Source organism: Podarcis liolepis (assembly GCF_965112155.1).
Source record: "Podarcis liolepis genome assembly, chromosome: 8".
Lineage (NCBI taxonomy): Eukaryota > Metazoa > Chordata > Lepidosauria > Squamata > Lacertidae > Podarcis > Podarcis liolepis.
In genome coordinates, this window is record NC_139560.1 from 40,598,376 (window position 1) to 40,614,669 (window position 16,294).

General features: G+C 41.6%; 1 long non-coding RNA gene across 1 annotated transcript in view; it reads right to left on the reverse strand.

The window, feature by feature from the left end:
* Positions 1-13,253, reverse strand: part of LOC310713709 — a 51,463-nt gene extending 38,210 nt beyond the window's left edge. Inside the window, exon 1 of the long non-coding RNA XR_014529418.1 lies at positions 13,130-13,253. This is a non-coding gene — a long non-coding RNA (uncharacterized lncRNA). The remainder of the gene's footprint in view (positions 1-13,129) is intronic.
* Positions 13,254-16,294: the final 3,041 nt, after the last annotated feature.

Below are 16,294 nucleotides of genomic sequence, written 5' to 3' on the forward strand. Positions count from 1 at the left end.
TTAGCACATGCCTTGCCAATTACAGAATTCTCTGCCTTCAGTTGGACTTACAGCCAGTCATTGCTGCTGTAGGTCCGGGTCTTTGCAGTATTGTTCTGAGTGGGCCAAACAGCTTTCTGAGCTTCTGCAACAGACCAATCAAACTAAATCCTTCTCTGGTTGCTCATATTGCACCAAATATGCAGCTCTTCTTCCAGTGAGCTCAGTAGCAAAGCCCCCTTTGATTTTAACAGGGGCAGATTGCAATCCACAACCCCTTCCCCACCAAAACACCCCCCCCCCAATTTCTTCACTCTAATTCGTCACTCACTACTCCTACTTGCAGCTTTTGCAGATTGTGTTATCAGGAAGAAGCATATAGCATGAGTGCTTGGGGTGCACACAGATACATTACTACGTGCAGAGTGCTAAAGAGCCAAGTACAGGAAATTACCACCCTGAATATGCATTCACACAGAATGACGCATGTGTGCACACACACAAACATGCAGAGCCAAGGCCTTCGGCAAGCCATCTGATTACAATCAGCATTTTGTGGAGTGATAGCTCATCAGACAGCCGGCTTCATGTTCTGTTATAGCAGAAGATATTTCTAACTAGCAACATTAGCAAAACAAACACAAAAGGACAGAGCAACTCCTCCTGCTGCAAAAGGGCTAGAATGTTTCTGGCACCTTAAGCTGATGATGAGGAGCGAGAATCAAAAGGGCCTGATTTATAAATATGAAATAATTCAGTTCCGCCACTACTCTTCCAGGTTAGCAAATCTTGGCAGCACAGTTGCAGTACTGGACCTGTCTGCTGTTTGAATGTTTCAGCTCAGAAACAGAGGAGATTGCTCAGAACAAGAACGTTATGGGAGAAAAGTAAAAACACTTTCAACCTGCTGCAGTGGAATAGGGCAGAGGTTCACATCAAATCTTCAAGAGCAGTAAGACCTGGCCCTACAATTAGACAAAGTGAAGAGACTGCCTCAGGCGGCAGATACTGAGAGGCAAGGGCAAAAGCGGCAGCCTTTGGTCATTCTGCTCTGGTGGAAAGATACGTGTGCCATTATCTTACTTTACATGTAAAGTAAGTCACCACCAATGAGATTAAATACAATAAGCCAATTTCACACTTTGTGTGTGTCTTTCGGCATTCTTTATAAAGCAAAAGGTTCAAAAAATGTTGAAGGCTTATTTGACTTTCTACCAGCCAAGCTTGAACATAGTGTGTCATTGAGATGCAGGGACTAACAACAACTGTACACAGCTCTCAAATTATTTACAGCCTTATGGTCAGGCAGAAAGGTTTAGATGGGGACATGTGAGACCGAGGTTCATGTCCTTGGTCAGCCATGCTGCTTGCTGGGTGGCCTTGGACAAGTTAAAATCCCTCAAAGGAGAACTGCACATTACACAAGGCAAATGTGGACAGAGAAGAGAAACAGCAGTTGGGAAGGCAAACTTATTTCTGCCTTACCCACTGATTCCCCCCAGGGGAAATGCCCCCATTTTAAAATCCTTTCCAATCTCTGAAACCAGAAGTATGACTGGCAAGAGAGAAAATGGCCATAGGAGTCATTTCTGGGAAGAATTGATGGGCATGGAATGAACGAAGCAACCCTGACCACCAGCTCTTCACTTCTTTCTGATTGCAATGGTATTAATTGTGGGTTGGGAGCACACATTTGCTCAGCAGGAATGGAAGAAAATTTTATTTGGTCTGTATTTTTAAGTGACGTGATCTAATTCAAACCTTCTGCACTAATATATGAATCGGAACATAATTATCCTTCAGATTTTGCACATTTCCAAATTTTGTGAAACACTTCTTGGTTCAAAAAATGTACCAAAGTGGATTTTAAAATGTGGATTTTGGGATCAAATGTATGTAGAATTGTTATTGATTGATTGATTAAATTTGTATACTCTTAATCCATAGATCCCAGGGCGGTTCACAATATAAAAATACAACATAAAAACACAAAACACATTGAGATAAGGTACTTATTTAAATACTTATTCTGTGATAAAATGCATACCTAAGTATGTTTGTAAATATATATTTCAATATAATCATGGTGGAGAGGGGAGAGTAGGGCGTCCTGGTATGCAAATGAAAGTCATATTAGTGCAGTTATTTAGCTGAAAACTAACCATGATTTTTAATTATTTTTCAGCACTTGTGAATAGTAACAATGAGCTGAAGAGAAACTCAAAAGAAATGGTTTTGACATTATATCCTATCATGCTTCATGTACTGGATTCTTTGATACTATTCCATTAATTGTGAAGATAAATCATTGGCTTTAGATTTGGGCATCCAATGCAAGAAAAATGTGATTGTGGCTCTCCCTAAAGCTACGCCAAAACTCTAAAAACCTGCGGATATTTCCTGAACTACTGACTAACTGGGGTGCATTTAAGGATACAATTGATTTTTATGAAAGCACCTGCATTCCTCTGACAACATAAAACAAATAACTCTAAAATACAGTGCTTGAGTGTTTTGACTGAAGTATACATAAGCCACGCTCTCTGCCAGCATCGTCTTCTTTCAGTAAGGAATTATAAAACAAAGTACAGAGAAAGGTCTGAAATCAGTTTTGGAATCCAACTGCTTCTATCAGAAGCAGTAAAATGATGCAAGGTTTCGACACATGATTTGGCTCAATAGAAATGTAGCTATCACAATTTGGCATGCATTTTTATTGAATAAAGAGAGTTTAGTTTAAAAAGCAACTCCACCTTCCATTCAAGGAGGCAATGGCTCTGTTTGTATGTGTGTGCATTTTTGCACGTGCGTGCACACACTTGTTATGTGTATGTTTCATTACCATATGTCTCAGGAGCACAGATCGGCTATCAGCAGCAGGAGAAGAGTGTATGTGTGAGATGCCTGACCTCGTCCTTCAGTGCCGAGGGCCTGTGGGTTTGGTCGAGGAACAGGAATTCCCTGTACAGACACTGAGTCTGCTGAAGGAGACAGGAGAGGAGCCGCCACAGAAGAGGACTTTGTTCATTGCCACCAAGGAAAATGTACACAACAGACACACACACCATGGAGAAATGAAAATTTTCTAAAGTACCCTCCCCTGGCATAAAACATAAGGACTTTATTTCCTTAAAAGGGAGAAGCGGATGTGTGTGCAATACAAATTAGCTGAGACTAAGGGTATTTTGTGAAACAAAATGTATCTGAGAGCCAGATCGGATATTAGTCTCTACAAACTTGATATCCATAGCCAGGTCACTGAAACAAGATCAGAGTGGATTGACAATGTATAATGAACCCTTAAAAAAATATCAGAACATGTATTAGCCATCACATCTGGGAATGGGAATTTGGATTTTTCTTTCATCTCATCAAGGAAGGTAGCTGCTATCTCACAGCTTTACGGAGCATAAAGTTAGTTGCAAAAGAAAATGCATGTTGTTCATCTGAGGTTGTATTTACCTAGTTTTAAAAAGTAGAGACATCACCTTGCCAACAAAGGTCCGTATAGTAAAAGCTATGGTTTTCCCAGTAGTGATGTATGGAAGTGAGAGCTGGACCATAAAGAAGGCAGATCGCCAAAGAATTGATGCTTTTGAATTATGGTGCTGGAGGAGACTCTTGAGAGGCCCATGGACTGCAAGAAGATCAAACCTATCCATTCTTAAGGAAATCAGCCCTGAGTGCTCACTGGAAGGACAGATCGTGAAGCTGAGGCTCCAATACTTTGGCCACCTCATGAGAAGAGAAGACTCCCTGGAAAAGACCCTGATGTTGGGAAAGATGGAGGGCACAAGGAGAAGGGGACGACAGAGGACGAGATGGTTGGATAGTGTCTTCGAAGCTACCAGCATGAGTTTGACCAAACTGCAGGAGGCAGTGGAAGACAGAAGTGCCTGGCGTGCTCTGGTCCATGGGGTCACGAAGAGTCGAACACGACTAAACGACTAAACAACAACAACAACAACAACAACAACAACAACAACAACAACAACAACAACAACAAAGACCTGCTAAGGAACAGATGATTGTTATTATGTGCTCAAATGTAGAACTATGTGCTCAAAGAGGGTGTACTTCCACTCTTACTTTTCAAAATCCCAGCATCTCTCATTGAGTATTAAGGGTGGTGGATAAATTTATTTCAGTTCTTATTTAAAGGAGAACCTACAAAATTTGCATTTCCTAAAACAAACAAAAATGCAGCCAATCTTCAGAATTCACAGTACTCTGAAATTTGCAATGCAGTTCCACAGCCAAGTAATGTGTACAAAAATGCACACATTGGGGGTAAAGTGTGACTAAAAATGTATTTATGTTTACAAAAATAGCATAAAAATGCATTGTTTTAGTGAAAAATGCTTACAATAATAATGTATATATTAAACAAAATCTGCTGATGAATTTTCATGAGAACTTCTGTAAAAAAACAAAAATCACAAGCTGATGTAGAAATGTGCACAACTTGTTTTTCAGATTGGGAAAATGAGAAATTGAGTGAAACCGCAAATGACAGATCTGAGTTATTCAACATTTCTTAAGGTACAGAAAGCACAACCCAGGAAATGCTAATTGGCTGCAAGTCCCATTGAATCAATGGGATTTAGGTTACATGTTATTTACAGCCTGATACTATGAATATTTACTTAAAAGTAAATCCCACTTAGATTAATCAGGCACAAGGATACAACCCCATGAATTCTCTCAAGGGGGCTTACTCCTGAGTGAGGTTAGAACAGCAGCAACAGTGAGTTTTTCGTGCACAAGAAAATTTATTGGAAGAATCAGGCAGAGCATAGTCTGTACAATAATAAGATTGTGCTCATACCAAAATAAAACAATTCTTCTTCTGCAAAAAAAGAAATGGATGCAGCAACTAGCACTGACAATTGTTGGCTCTCTGACATGCAAACACTGTAATGATATTTGCAGCCTTTTTGTAATGGCAGTACCCACAGAAAATCCAACTGGCCTGGAACAGATATATCCTTTATGGAAAAAACTGTGGCTTATATTTCCCTTTGGAGACTTTCCTTATTAAATAACAATTTTCAAGAGATGTTAAGAGAGTATGGTCAAGTGACAAATCCTTTACTATGTATTTCCATTTAGCGTGAAGTGTGTTCCTATTCAGGATCACCAGAGCAGACGTCTTTTTTTGATCTAGTGCCTATGGTAACCCCTGAAAGAATTGGTGCTGTTATAATGGCTAGGAGTTGATTTTTTTGATTTTTTTTTTAGGCAGCTAAGCCTTAAAAAAAGAAAATAAAACTTGCTTCCCTTCCATGCTGAGCTTGTCAGTTCTCCAGAGCAATGCTGTGAAGTGTATTATTCCACCTCCTCCAAAAGCAAAACACATGAACTAGTTCCATTGCATGAAGAGTAGTTTTGATTCAAACAAGTGAATCTTTATCTGGTTACAATTATACATATATAAGGAAGGTTATAAATCTAAGACGGCAGTCCAGTGCCATTAAAATCAATGTAAAATTTGATCTGACTTGTGTCCTATGTTCCTAAACTATTCATAACAATGATGTAGAAAAGGCTGCCTTAGGCAGTAATCCCATACACACCTATCTAGAAGGAAGCCCCATTGATCTCAGTGAGACTCATTTCTGAGCACAACTTTGCTATGGGACTGTGCCCAGGCTGCATGGAACATCACCCAAGCAAATCATTTTGGGTTGCCTATCACCACATGAAAATATAGACCCAGTAATCCGTTGTCACATAAAGCTAAGAAACATACTGTTGTACAGATAAGATGTTCTTCATCTCACTCTGCATTTGCCTTGCCCAAAGGGCAGCTATGATTTCTTCAGCAACCAAATATACCCTCAAGTATTCTTCAGGGCAAACTAACCATGATAGGCTCTATGACAATTACCATAGATTTTGTGTAACTCACATATAACTGATTGCCCAATAACTAACCAGTGTAAGCTTTTATGTAATACTGATGTCATAATTCTGGGGTTCCACAGAGAGCTCCCCCTCTGACCAATAAGAGTAAATGTCTATACAAGTCACCTCACTGGCTTTTAGGGATGCTTCAAACTTGATCCACTTCCTACATGCATAAGAAGCAACAAGCATGCCATGTGTAGATTATCACGCATAGTCATATTTCACTGAAAACCTAGGCTGGAAACTGCTATTGGTGGCAGCTACTGGAGGTGGCTACCACATTTACAACAACTAATTACAGTACATAGCAAAATTGACCCTCCTGATGTTGTGGAATGTAACCGCCTGTATGCCTGTATGCTTTTTCCAACACAGAAGTGTAGGCAATCCAGCATGTTTGATACATGCATTCATTTATTTATAGTATTTGCACCCTGCTTTTCATCTGGCAAAGCTGTGCATTTTTATGAATGGTCGTAACTGATTCACAGTTGAATCACAGAATCCTTTAACAAGAACAATGACAAAGAGTTATGAAATGTGTAAAAGGAAAATTGTCCACAGATTCAGACAAATGTCAGACTTGTCCGATGACAAAGGCTGACAAAATTTTATAGATTCATCTTATGACAGTTCTTTTGTGTAAGGCATGGTATCTAAGAACAGCACTGGAGGTGATGAAATTTAAGAAGGGGCGAGAGAGGAAACAGTAAAATGTTGAGTGTGTCTGATGGAGGTTCGATAGGTAGCTCTGAACAAGAATGTATCTGATTTCTACTGCCATTTAAGCTCCGCTGAGCCCTCGCTGCCTGTCTCTTAACAACAAATATTAGGCATTACTATTTACAGACATCTCTCAAGGAGCCTCAGATAACACATTGATGGTGCGAGGACAGTGTGTACTTTCAGCAGCTGAGAATTATTCATTTTAATGAAAGACTAGGTTATACATCTGCAGTATTTTATGGCTGATGCTTTAATGGCTATGCAAAATATTTCCTCAGGAAACTACGTTAGGAAATGGCATAGCCTGGCAGAGTTGCAGTAGATGCCTTGGTTTTGAAACGTAGCAAAGCAGAACAAGGGAAACAAGGAAAAAAGACCATGTCCACTTCTAGACAACCTGTTCATTGAGCACTGATCCTGAGTGGCTTGCATAGCGGTTATGGGTAGATTAGACAACACCAGTTATTTATTGAGCCTTCATTCTGATTTATGGGGCAGTTATAGGAAGCGGCACCAAGCACTATTTAACACTTTGCAGTATATTATTGCCCCATTGCTTTCCGTATCGCAAAGAGTCCATTTTGAATGGAGGGCGGGGGTGGAAGAAGTGAGCTTGATGCACAAGAGCTTTTTAATTGTGCAAGCTGAATTTGCTGATATGTGATTGGATCCTACCCAAAAATAGTGACAATCTCGAAGCACACAATAGATCTACAGGTAAAACTCGCCCATCTGCCCTCTATGCTGTGGTTATTTGTATGCTGACCTTTTTTCTTCCTTGCACCACTAATTGTCCTTGCTGTGGTTCATTAATGTTTGCCGTATTCAGAGCCGGAAAGGAATTTTCCTGCAAACAGATTGGCCCCATTTGGATGTTTTGCCTTCCTCATATCAAATATTCACAACTTTTGGTAGATAAGGCATTGGGTGCAATCCTTAGTCTAATATCGGGTTGGGGTGAAGTGGTGCATCACCCCTATGCAACCAGCTGCGATGACACGGTACCCCATTAAAGGGGCCTAGTGGGAAGACTCTGTCCAGAAGCCAAGCATGGGGGCGGACAGGCCATAGAGCTTCTGGCAGTGGCCTCAGGGGGCCAACTAGGTAGACCCACATTTTGAGGAGGTCCCCTAATCACAAGCACAACCTGGCTTATGCATCAGCCATTCAACTAGAGGCTGACAATGGATATACACCCAATGCCTGAGCCAAAGCTTACCTACAACTGTAATCAATAAAACTTGTGTCCAATTTTAAATCCCAGAATGTTGTATTGTGCAGTTTGTTACCCTATCATTGTCTAGGCCTTTGTGGGGGTCATTGCAAGTTGGTCCGCAACAGAATAAATATCTACTGTGCTTGCTTCTGTTCTTGCATGAGCATTGTAGAGGTTGATACATGAATGTCCATGGTCCAATGCGCCTCTTGTACAAAGCTAAAGTCCATCTCAACTTTCCTCCTCTTCCATTTTATTTTGCTGAACTAATTGGACCCACCTGCTAACGTGATTCAGGAATAATTACACTGTCTCTTAATTGAGGGGGTTTAGTACCTGAATCAAGGGTGACTCAACAGAAAACCTCTGTCATTACTGCCATGTAATTCTACACCAAAGCCAAACTTTCCTTTGCCCTGTAGAGCAATGTTTTAAAATATTTAAATAGTGTGCTCACTTAGGCTGCTAATTGCCTTTCTGTAGATTCATCCCAAACAATTCCATATCAAGAGAGTAAAATTAATCCAATGTCACTCTCATAGATACACAGAATAAAGAGAAAGGGGAACTCTGGATTTCTAAACAAAATTAATTCTCTTCATATGGAAAAAAAATTAGCAGCTTGATTTCTCTTGCTATTTAGCTGCTGTTACTTGATGAAAACATTTTGATTCTTCTTTTTCTTTCTTTGGGTACCTTAATAAGAACTAGCTTATACTGAGTCAGGCCATTGGTCCCTTTAGTTCAGTAGTGTCTACACCAGAGTTAGCCAATGTGGTGCTCTCCAGATGTTTTGAACTCCAACTCCCATTATCCCTGATCATTGGCCATGCTGGCTGGAGCTGATGGGTCTTGGAGTTCACAACATCTGGAGGGCACTGAGTTGGCTACCTCTGGTCTGCGCTGACTAGTAGCAGCTCTACTCTATCTGGAGACCTTGAACCTCAGACCTTCTGAATTCAAAGTAGATTGTTTACCACTGAGCTGTGGCAGAAAGATGCAGCTTTGTTTCTACATCACACCCTGAACTATGGCGTCTTTCACCAGGGAACAATGGACCAGCCTGGGTTTCCTATTATGTTAATTAAGTAACATGAATAAGTGGGCCATTTTTGTAGGCGCACCCGGTGCAGCTGTACTAATTGAAAATAATGAAATATATGGGTTAATGCATGAATAGACTTATATGCCCCAATCTGGCATATACCTAAATGCTCAGAGTCTGCACAACTTTTCCATTCATTTACTTGGGAATTGCTGGAGGTTGATGTTGTTGAGAGGATGCACAATTGTGGATTGAGGCCTGGAGAAAATGCTATACATAGATACATTAATTTTAACAAAAATAACAGGAGGTAGAAAATTGAAAGAGTTAAAATGTGTGTTTTCGTGTAATAGAATATTGGGGTGTTAATTAGCAAAGCTTATCCAGAATTCCAATAACTTGATTAAAACCCTTTTTTATTATTTATTGCATTTATAATCCCACCTTTTTCTCCAAGTGGCCCAAGGTAGCATCCATGCATCTTCCCCTCTCAATTAATCCCAACAACAATCCTGCGAGATAGGTTAGACTGAGAGGCAATGACTGGCCCAAGGTCACCCAGTGAGTTTCATGGCTGAGTCAGGATTCAAACTCTGGCCTCCCAGGTCCAACACTCTAACAACTACAGCACAATCCCTCTTTTTTCAAGTAAGAGTAATAAACATTAATTTGGAAGAAGGAAAACAAAGCTATGAGTTCACTGGTAGGATAATATAGCCATGAACACTGCTATAATGAAGGAAAGTAAATGATTGCAAAATGCTATTTTTGCTCTATAACTGCAGCAAAAGGTAGTGAAGAACATGATTCCCTCCCACATTCATTTTCTGAAGAAATATTATTCTGAGCTTGCTTTACCTCTGTTATCTCAGATGAGTGAATTTATCCAGATCTGTGTGTAGCTGTCTAGTATATCCTTTCTGTATCGTAGTTTCTATTTCTTGGAGGTGCATCTGATTGGCCCTCCATTTTCAGCTTGTAAAATGAGAACACATTACATCATATGATGCGTATGTGCCTGAGCAAACTTACAGAAAGATGCCTATGGACCATCCTTGCTCAGAGCTGTTGACTCTTCTTATAAACTTGCTGCTAACTGCTAGTGCAGGCTTGCATGCTCCTTCTCCTAATACTAGGGCTTGACAGTAATATATACTCAGCATGCTGGAAAAGGTGGTACTTAAATAAATTGGCACGAACAAAGCATGTAAAGCCTGGAAGGGGTTTCCATCTGCACCAACAGCTGCCCATATTTTTACATACAGTCGTTACAAGATTTCCCACTCCCCACCCTGGTGAAATGATTTAAGTTGCATTCAAGATTCCAGTGAGTTTGTGTTTCATCCCATTCTCCTCCTCCTTTAAAAAAAGAACTGGTCATTTGCAGTTCAGAGGCTAATCTATTTCTATTGTTGTATGCATATTCAAATGCCCCATTCAACCAAAATAAACTATCAATTTGAATTGGGGTGTTAGTGTGAAAAACTAACATGAACCATCCAGGTTTATTTATGACATTCTCTGCCAGAATGTGGGACATCACACCTAGTAACTTCTGTGACTTGTTTGTTCATTTCAACAGAACTAGCACAGGAGTAGATTATTTATCTATTATTTTTATTTGTTCTCCTTCCTTTCAGCCAAAAATGACTCCCAAAGAAGCTTGTAAGGTTACATATCCATTAAAAAAAAAAAGTAGTTCCTACCCAGAGACATATAATCTAAAATGGGAAGGAGGAGGAAATAAGCAAGCTTAGGTTCAAATTCTGAGTTACAAGTTGTTTTCTTGACCAGCTGAGACGGGAAAGTTCAAGGAGATGAGGCACCAAAAGTTTCTGGTCTGTTGGCTGCATCAGCAGAGTAGTCCCGCATCCCTTTTCCCTTTTCCTGTGCTGCAGCTTTGTGCAATGAATGCTTCCAAGTGACACTTGGAGGCGGATCCTGGCTTCTTAGTGGAGAGGAAAGTGGCCCTGCATCACTTCTCTCCCCTCCTCTATTACAGCCTGATACAGTGACAGTGGCTTTCCAGGGGGTACTTGATGCACAGAGCAGCCTGGTTTATGTCATGGATGATTCTGGCACTGGGGCTGTATTTCTGGCACTGGTGCCGAGTTTACTTATGCAACTGCCTTATAACTGAATCAGACCAATGGAACCATGGAGCCACTGAACTGTGAAGTCTCTGCTACACATTAACAGAAATCTGTCCCATTCATCCTTTTCATGTTAATCAGGAGCACTTTTCTAACCACGCTTTGAGGATATATTTTTTGTAGCTAACATGTAATTTGGCTACCGCAAACATGGCTTCTGATACTGAAATAATACTACTGCTTTGGGGCACTTTTCTCGCAAGGAAAACAATTTAAGTGATCTAATAACCCGTCTGCTGATCCTGTTTGCACATTAAAGGAAAGCGCTCACACTGTACTCAGAGAGCAATGGCTTTTTTTTAAAAAAAGAAAAACTTCAGAAACCCAACAATGCAGGACCATAAATTGTGTAAAAGTAGTGATACACGCCACCTCAATCTCCATGAGCAAGGTTTGCAGGCGTGCTTACCATGGTCTGTTTTCCCTTTGGGGACAATGTGGCACAAAGGAGACTGTGGTGTCTTAATGAAATATGGTTTTATTTACACATATATACAGCCTGCACCTAGACGGAGGGATTGCAGAGCATTCACACCTTACAAGGGTCTGGCTTCGCTCTTAAGGGCAGCACTGGATTCAGAGGACAGCAAAAAACCATCCTCTGTGTCTCTCAGTTCCAGCCTGGCACCCTCAGCTCACATGGAGTTCTGTCCCTCTCGCTCAATCTCGCTGCTGACTCCAAGGACCTTCCCCTAGCCTACGCCTAAACCTGGCCTTTGGCTCTGCCTGCTAGCACCCAGCAAAGAAGGGGCCCTGCTCCCCCTTGCCTAGCAGTCTTGCCCTCTGATGGTTTCCTTGATGGTCCATCATTGGCCTTTGTCCCGTGCTAATGACCCATCCAGCTAGCTCTGCTGAGCTGCTTTTAGTATAACTAAATCCAGGGGGTTTAATCAAACCTTGGTTAATTTTAACTTTTACTAAATCCAGGAATTATGGGGAATCTGCCCTGCCTTCATAAAAGCAGATTGTTGCCCTGATTATGACATATCAAATTGCTCTGCTAAATTGCCCATTTCTGCTGCTGTTTGTCTCTCCTTCTATAATCATGCCTCATTTTTTAAATCAGGGTCCCCTTTCTTTTGGGGGTAAAATTACTGCTACTCTGTGCTCTGACAACCATTTGAATCTTTCTTTCTACCTTTTTTTCCTTCTTCTGTTCTTACATATTTATATTTATTTACATTTTACTTCTGAATTAGCTGCATCTACATTATCAGGAGAGAGAAAAAGCATGCTCTGCTAAATTTTAATGCTAGATAGTTGGGTACCATTAAGATATACTTCCTTTGTACAAATTGTGTGTGTGTGTGTGTGTGTGCGCGCGCGCGCACGCACGCGCGCATGTACTCATGAAGATATTGAGAATGTAGGGATATGAATGTTGTACAGTTTCTTATTTTATAGAACCTAAAGTTTGTCAACAGTTGTGAAGGACAATACAATGGATTCACAAGGAGGATGTCTAGACAAGGAGATATGATCAACCTTAAAACAGAATCACCTGGAGCCAAATTGTACCAGACACAGATGGAGCACAATAATATGGGACGTTCTCCCAGGCAAGCTGCATCCAAATGAATGGGAAATATGCAACCATTTCAAAAAGCCCATTCACAAGTTCCCAAGGGTATGGTGTAGTGGTTAGAGTGTTGAACTAGGACCTGGGAAATCAGGGTCCGAATCCCCACTAAGCCATGAAGCTCACTGGGTGACTGTGGGTCAGCCACCATCTCTTAGCCTAACCTACAGTACTTCACAGGGTAGCTGGGAGGATAAAATGGGGAGGGAGAGAATTATGTATGCCACCCTCAGAGGAAAGGGCAGGGTATAAATGTCATAATGAAATAAATAATAAAGGTAGCCCAAGTAATTTTCCAGTGCATTATCTTTTGGCAGCCACGAAATCTATGACACACCCCAAATTCTTTTTTCCCCACCCCAAGTCTTCTCCTGCTTTTATCCTGCATGCACCTCTTGCCTTCCTCCGTGTTTTTGTACGAGAGAGCAGTGCAGCAGCAGACCAATCCCATCTAATGCCACAAAACGTTCCCTTCTGCCCTAAATCACTGCAGCAGTTGGAAATGGTTATCATGAGCTTACCTGGCTCCATGAGTCACAGGCCCCTCCCTGTCTCCAGAGACGCAGCCTAGGAGCAGGCTGCCACGCGCCTGCTGCACCTGATTGTCTCATCGGCACATTCCAGCTAACAAAGGCGGACGAGCTGAGGCAGAGCCCGGGACACTGATACACTTGTTCTATCCCCACAGGTGTAGCAGCCTCCTGTTTTGAAAGCTCCTGGGTGTAGGCGTTGGGAGCCACATTCTTTCTTTCATTTGTACTGGAACAGCCGCCAACAGCAACACTTAGAGCAGAAACACAGACTTTATGTATGAAAGGAGACAGTGGCATAAAATCACTGCCCCCCCCGCCAATCCCATTTGATTTTGTTGTTCATCTGTAACCCCCCACCTGACATCTTCCTGGCATCAGGAAGTCCAGCTAGAATACCTTAAACATTAACTGAAATCAGCAGCATGGATCTTCTTACAAAAGGAGGGTGCCGTGGTGTGTATCCCCTCATGTGCACACTGATGGCCTATGAATTCCTTCATCCAGCAATTTTTGGGGGAACTTAAGGTCACCAAAGCACTACAGAAATAGGCAGTAGCAGCCACCTGTATCTTATTCCATGGGCTAAAGTAAAAAATTATAATAAATCCACCCCCATTTTTGTCTGGTGCTCGATGCCTAAGCTTTTGCAGAATCAGGCTTCGGAGATGGTGAAGAGCTTCTGGAGCAGAAGAGACAGGCTGATGCAAAATATGTAGGATAGACAGTGGAGACTGGTTGGGCCCACTGGGACTGGTAGGGCAGAAGGTAGGGATAGTAACAGAACGTGGATCCAGAGCCAATGACTGGCTATAGGTTAGAAGGTAGCAGAAGTGGATTAAGTGGGTGTGAGTGGTGCACACGTATGGGGTGCTGAGCCAAGGGGGTGCCATCTCAAAGCCTAGTAAGCAAGACACTGGACTTTGGGAAGGAGTCATGACGCTCTGTCAGGATCCTAGAGCCCTTGTGCCTCCTTCCCAAGGCTGGGCACCTCCTTATCCACCTTCTACAGGTGAAGGTAGCAGCCAATGTGTTGGAGGATACAGCATAGCAGTGGAGAGTCCAGTAAGACAAGACAAGGAGCAGGAGGTAGGCAGCAATGCAGTCAAGTAACTTGTCATGGAGAAGCCATAGTACCTTCTTCAGGGTCACATGAGTATGAATGGTTCCTCACAGACACCCAATTTCAAGGCCCAAGAGGGTTCTGACTGGTGTTGAAATTCATAACTACTTGATTTGATGGCTGAAGTTGCCAAGCTCACAAGGTCTGGCTGTATTACAAATCAAGGGATCATTTTTTAGATATTTCCTTCTCTGACTCTGAAGTTTGAACACTGAGCCATGCTCAAATCAAGCTCAGCTTTCCCATAATTATAGCTGGGTCTTTTGGAAGAATCAATAAAAACAGAATTCAGCAGATTAGTATGCTCTTTAAAAATACTACAGTAACCCATGTGAAGCCCTCCAGATATCTGGGACTGCAGCTCCATCATCCCTGATCATTGAGCATGCTGGCTGGGGCTGATAGAAGTACAACCTCTGTACAGAGCTACATGCAGTCTGCAGCATGCTTTTTAAATGTCAGTTAGGTTTAAGCACGGGCTGAGAGACATATATCAGAATACTTCATCTTGTATTGGTTTTGAAGATCTTTGTAACAGAGCAACAGTTACACCTGCCTTTAAGGTAGATCTTTGCCAATTTGGGAAAGTAGATCGTAAATATCTGCTAATTTTACACAGGCATGCTTCTGTTATCTTGAACTTCCTTTGATAGGTAACCTTCAGCTCTTTTTTTGCCTGCTCTTGCAAAGAAACAAATCCAGCCCCATTTCCAATACAAGTTTAGACAACATCATTAAATTAACAGCTTGAACATTAGAAGAAGGAGAAGGAAAAGATTAGGATAATTAATGCCAAGATTATAGAACTGGGAGTGTTTTATACTGTTGGTAGGGCCACTCTTTGGGAGGCCAAATGAAAACTTTTACCACCAACTTAAAACAGGTTCTGACAGTGAACTGTGAAAAAGAATTGCTCCATGCCCTTGAAAGCCTTGGGCCAAGTTTTTAAAAGGGAAGCCTAAAGGCAGCGACTTAAAGCTGCAATCAAATGCACACTTGCCTGGGAATGAGTTCCACTGAACACAGAGGGTCTAATGTGAGGGTAGACATCCATAAGACTGCACTGCAAGGGTGTAATCCTATTAACCTGTACTTAATAGTAAGCCCAAATTAATGCATTGAGATTTATTCAATGGACTGGAGTCTAGATAATTTTCACCACCACCCCTGCCTTCTGATCTTGGGGAAATTTGATGTGAGTAGGTTCTTTGCACAGCATAGCACAAGCTTCTCTTTGGTGACAGAACCCTTCTTATCCAAGTATATCTTCCAACCCTGAAATTGCAGTGATTTTGTTCTCCATAACCCAATTCCAAACATATTGATAGCTCTCTGTATGGTGGTTGGTTTCAAAGCACATGTATAAAAGCCTTAATCTTGTGGCAGTATTCATTAAACAGCTTCCTCCATGCCCGATAAACAACATGGACAGTGCCGTCATCTGGGTCAGGTTAGTTAGGCTGCGATTCGAATAACCTTAGTAAGGAAAGGATTTTGAATATCATGTCCGGGAGAGAAACAAGTGGAATCATGCCAACTGGCATTCAAGAATGGGGGGCTGAGTGCTTTCTTTTCTGTTTGTCCTAATAGGATTGCCAGATATCGAATGGCAGATATCCGAGTGACAGCTTTTCTTTTCAAAGGCTATTGAGAAGTAAAGAAGATATAATCATTTGCGTAAAGCAGGATATGGAGCAGGCCAGGGCCTGCACTGAAATGCATTCACCCAGTTATTTCACTGAAAGACAGAGACACTTGCCTATGGCAGGTGCAAAATTCAGGCAGTGCTCTGATTGCCTCAAGAAAAGGGGGGGGGAATCTGCAGAAACTGTTGGGACACGTTCTAAATCTTCTCAACAATTATTCATTGCCTTCTCTTCCCCAGCACCAGCACCAGCGCCACCATCTTGCCTGCTCACTCCCTTCCACCCAAATGCTTAAGGTTCCGCCTTTTCTTTGCCTGTAAACAAGGCTGTGGTTTGCAAGGATTTGAGTGGCGGTGGTAAAGAACAAAGAGACTGTATAAAACTAGA